The sequence below is a fragment of the Scophthalmus maximus genome, chromosome 21 (genome assembly GCF_022379125.1).
Source record: "Scophthalmus maximus strain ysfricsl-2021 chromosome 21, ASM2237912v1, whole genome shotgun sequence".
Classification (NCBI taxonomy): Eukaryota; Metazoa; Chordata; class Actinopteri; order Pleuronectiformes; family Scophthalmidae; genus Scophthalmus; species Scophthalmus maximus.
Window position 1 is genome coordinate 15,115,001 of NC_061535.1, and position 5,000 is coordinate 15,120,000.

Sequence of the window (5,000 nt, forward strand, 5' to 3'; positions counted from 1 at the left end):
GAGTTGGAAAAGTAAAGGGAGCTGCAGACCTGAACGCTACACTCATTTAATGGAACACACACACACACACACACACACACACGGCTACCACCAGCAGTGAACGCTGGGCTAATGCAATGATGAATATCAGCTCTATGACGCAGCGTATTCCAGGAACATCGACCCCCGCAGCAGCTATTTCCTCCGAGTCGGTCGAGCCATATTTCTCTCTAACCGCTCTGATGACAGCAGAGTGTTTCTGAGAGGACGCTGGGTCAAAGGTGATTCGAGACAAACCTCCACCTTTGACGTCGCCCTCGGCAAATAAACCTTCCTGTTGTTTTCCAGCTTTGGAAACTGGTTGGAATTTCTCAGCGTCTCTATTGGAGGTTTCAACAGTCTTGATTAAATCATCCTCTACTTTCCTTTGACCTGCTTATTAATTACTGTTTCCAGCCTATTACAGTTGGAAGAAATCTGTCACACTGGACGGGGTCGTGGAAGGGAAAGGCCTTGTCATTATTTCAAGACCTCTTTCTTTTCATGGTTCTCCAAAGACAAAGCTCATAAACTACATGAGCCAGTTCTCAGTTGTCAGATATGCGAGGGTCTAAATTCACTGACAGGATGTACAGTCAGAACGTGGTGCCACACGTTAGATCAACCTTGGTTCTGATCACAGGCTTAAGCTACATTAGCAAACTTAGCTTGTAAGGCTAATACCATATTGCCAATGTTTAATAAACCATTGTCGCGATCACCAACTCGGACTTAACTACCATAGCTTTCAACTTGGTCTGCATCATCATCTGACTCATCTGCGTTAGCTTGTAAAGCTAACAACGTTTTACCTTGGATACAACTTGGCCCTCGGGTCTCACTTCTAAAAGAGGTTTCAATCTCCATGTGACTTCCTCGTTGGACACGGTCGCCCGCTTGTAAGACGGCTGGTGGGCTCCTGGCCGCCGCCCCCCGTGGAGGAGCACACGACAGGTATTGTCAGTCCCATCTGGCCCGGGAGCGACTCGGGAGCCCGGGAGGAACGAAGGACAACAGATGAGGAGAAGGACGTCTGCTCCGGACCAAAGACTCCGGCCAAAAGCAAACGGACGGATTCAAATGAAGACGATTGCAATGTTAAAGATTAGAGTTTCACAGCAGCTCCTGTTGAACTTAGTCATAAAGTTAAACTTAAAAATATAACAAAAATCACTCGAGCAAAACAGATGCACCGAGTGAAAGGAGATGAAATTCTCCTGGACTGTAAACGGGAGGGAAGATCTGTCGGGACAGAAACGTCTTTGAAGAGTTTGGACAAGTCTTCAAAAACAGACTTTTTGAATTTGGTATATTTTTCAGGTAAGTACTGGCACAAATAATTCTGTGCCTGGAACACACGCGTTGATGCCTTAAATGTAAAAAAAAGAAATAATGAAATGATGACTCAATGACAGATGCCCACTGGGACGCAGATCCGATTCTTTTAAAATCACATTAAAGCAGATTCGGGGTAAATGGTTGGACGTGGTCCTGGTAAACCTCTGGGGCCCTCTGGGGCCCTCACGGACCCCCGGCTTCCGACGGCCCTGCCCGGCTCCTCTGGGCACACGATGCGACCTCACGGGTCACATGCTGCATGCCAACGAGCTCATGGAACGAGACTCCCTGATGACGACGCTGATGAGCCCGTCGGCCGCTGTCACTGCGTATCGCCGCTGTGTGCTTGGCGTGTGCCTGGCGTGTGTTGGCGTGTGTTGGCGGGTGCCTGGCGTGTGTTGGCGTGTGTTGGCGTGTGTTGGCGTGTTTTGGCGTGTGCCTGGCGTGTGTTGGCGTGTGTTGGCGGGTGCCTGGCGTGTGTTGGCGTGTGTTGGCGTGTGTTGGCGTGTTTTGGCGTGTGCCTGGCGTGTGCTTGGCGTGTGCTTGGCGTGTGCTTGGCATGTTGCAGGCATGTCGGCAGAATACTGTCAGAGCCGGGGTGATGACGGGTCACATGAAAGACCCCACTCACGTTTTATGGGTCACATTTTGTTTGCCTCTCTTTAAAACAAAACTGCATATGACATTTTCAGTTTTAACGTGATCATGTTTCCATCACCTGCTTTTTGTTCAGGCACTTTCTGGCTGATTGGAATGGTCACAGCTGGACCTGGTCGTGATCCACCCGATCAGCAGCGGTCTCCTCACTTGGGTCAGAGTTTTACCATCATTCACTTTATCTGCCTCATTTCATGTTTGAACAGAAAGAGATTTAATCTGCAGATTATTATTCTGACTATGAGCCGGAGGAAACAAAAACCAAAAACACATAAATATGGAAAACCACATGTCTCAACACATCCAGTAAACAACACCACTGGTTATTCTTTAGAGGCGGCGACGCTCACTGGACAAAGGTGAAGAGTTACGTCTATTTTAAGGCCATGAAGGGATTTTTAAATAATGAAATAAACTTTTTAATATGTAACTTAGAGGAACAGATGTGAGCGTTTAGGGGTTTGATCAATGACAGTGGAGGAACTTTGAAGTCATTCCTCCATCTGCCATGTCGACACCGACTCGCAGGCCGGGGAAGGAGGCGGATGTTTTACTCGAGCGACTCGACATCCTCTGGGACAGAAACGTGCCGGACACGAGCTCCGAATAAGGAAGTGAGGGAGGAAAGAGGAGGAAGCTGCGAAGTGACTCGAGCTTCGGAAGGTTCCAGAGCTGAGAGGATGCTCGCCGTGAACCTGAATCTTCCAGAAGCTCTGGCACTGTGCCGGGCGGATAAAGAGCCGGTGACTGTGTGTTGTTTTGCAGCTGCTTGTACGGCGTCACAGTGCGTCAGTGTGCATGTCAGAGAGGGTTAGCTCAGTGACCTTTGCCCTCAGGCCGGGGAATCAGCATCATGCGTGAAGCAGAGCAGCTTCAGCATCACTGTCATCGCCGCTCGCTCCCTCATCGAGCAGCATCAGTGAGTCACCGCTGAACCTTCCTCCACCATCATCATCTCAGCCCGAGCCGACGGGATGGACCTGCACCGACACACGACCGGACCATCTAATGACATCCACATTCACGTGGTGAAAATTAAGAAGTGAAATGGAGACGGATGAAAACATCGTCTCCAAACTTTCATCACGTCAACACATTCAGGGGTTTCCGTCCCTTTGACCTTTGACTTTTTGGTTTGTGCAATAAAGACGACGGCGGAGAATTAGCGCCACCTACTGCTCATCTCAATGAAGCTAGTGTGTTCAATTCAAGAATTGACACTTTATTTTTTTTCTGACTGTCTGTCAGGCTGTTGGCTTTGATGTGATTGGTTTGGAAAGACAAGTGGAGTCACTGTTGAATCAAGGGAATTAAAATAAGAATCAGCATCTTGCTTTGAGATGAATTTACCGTTTCCCAGCGGAGCGTCTACCAGGCGCTTAGCAACGACGACCATGTGGTCGAGGCGACGGACCACCCACTCGCCTCCGTCTCCTCCCCGAGAGCTTTAAGGTCTTTGCCGTAAACTCATATTCTTCTCTTGTGGTTCATTTTCATTTCCTTGCCTCCTCTTCCTCTTCCTCTCTCTTTTTTTATTTCCTTCAGTATAATTTCTTGTCTCTTTTATTCACTTCCACAGTTTCGCTTTCTGTCAGTTTTGGTCATTGTCCTTCTCCACATCTCTTCCTCTTTGTGTTCTCTCTCTCTCTCTCTCTCTTTCTCTTCTCCATCTGTCTCCTTTCTCATTCGCTCTCCTTTGTGTTTTTCCTCTCTTTCCCATCCCTCTCTTCCGCTCCTCCTGTCTCCTCTAATACTTCCTCGGTTCACTTTTCTCCTCCGTTCTGCTTCACCTCTCCTGAACCACCTCCTCCTCCTGTTCCTCCTCCTGTTCCTCCTCCTCCTCCTGTTCCTCCTCCTGTTCCTCCTCCTGTTCCTCCTCCTCCTCCTCCTCCTGTTCCTCCTCTTCCTCCTCCTCTTCCTCCTCCTCCTCCTCTTCCTCCTCCTCTTCCTCCTCCTCCTCCTCCTCCTCTTCCTCCTCCGACATAATTCTTTCATTCATTTATCGTAAAGTTTGTCATTCTTATAAAATAAACTGGTGCAAACACTCTACCTGCAGCCGACTTGCCAGAAGAAGAACAGAAGAACCTGGCTGAGGTTGAACAGAGTGAAGTCACTGTGATAATGACGATGATGCCTTCAACAGATTCTCTTTGTTAGACTCTGAAGACTCGACCTGCCGTTCATCTGTTTACCGACGGGTCGGGAACCAAACGGAGGCGGATCCGTTTCCACCTCCAACACTGTGAGAGTAGAACCCTGACCCCCCCTCAGCGCTCCCTGAAGGTTATGAGTGACAAGCCGCCATGTTGGACGAGTGACAGGACGGTACAGACACAGTCAGGACAGAAGCTTTTCTCTCTGAGTCTCTCTGCTGCAGGTGATGATAAACTCCGTCCACACAAAGCTCAGGGACATTTCCTCTCAGAAACAGTTCCACCGTTCACACTCGAAGGTCGTGGACGAGGCTCTGAGCCAGAGCTGCCGGAGGAGGGTGGTGTGAAAAGGTTCGGCAGAAACGACACGTCTGCGAAGTGAACCCAGAGGAATTCAGGTGAGAGGGTTCCAGGTTCCAGGTTCCAGGGCTGGAGAAAGACTTCCTACCTGTCGTTACAGACCCTGAACTATGATCCCGAGCTGGACATGAATCTGTATCGTATTATTAACAAAGGCCAGATTCACCACAGCCTCCAGTGACACTGTCAGCTCGCGATGGACAGTTGAATATAAATCAATGCAGCAGAACCACAAGCATCTTTTCACTTCACACATTGTCACTTGTGGAAACCTCCTGCCTACATTACCCACAATACAACGGGACCACCAACAACTCGTGAGCTCATGGTTACGATATTGGAACACCTAGCATACCACGACACTGAAACAAGTTCTTTTCAGCAGCTTGAACACCCACATACATGCAAACATTCATACATAGATACATATATATATATATTCATATACTCCAGTGCCTGACTCTTGCTTTTCAT

General features: G+C 48.7%; 1 protein-coding gene across 1 annotated transcript in view; it reads right to left on the minus strand.

The window, feature by feature from the left end:
- The window catches only part of LOC118291151 (sodium channel protein type 4 subunit alpha-like), a 99,593-nt gene that overhangs the window by 55,357 nt on the left and 39,236 nt on the right, over positions 1-5,000 (minus strand). The gene's annotated exons all lie outside the window — the stretch shown is intronic.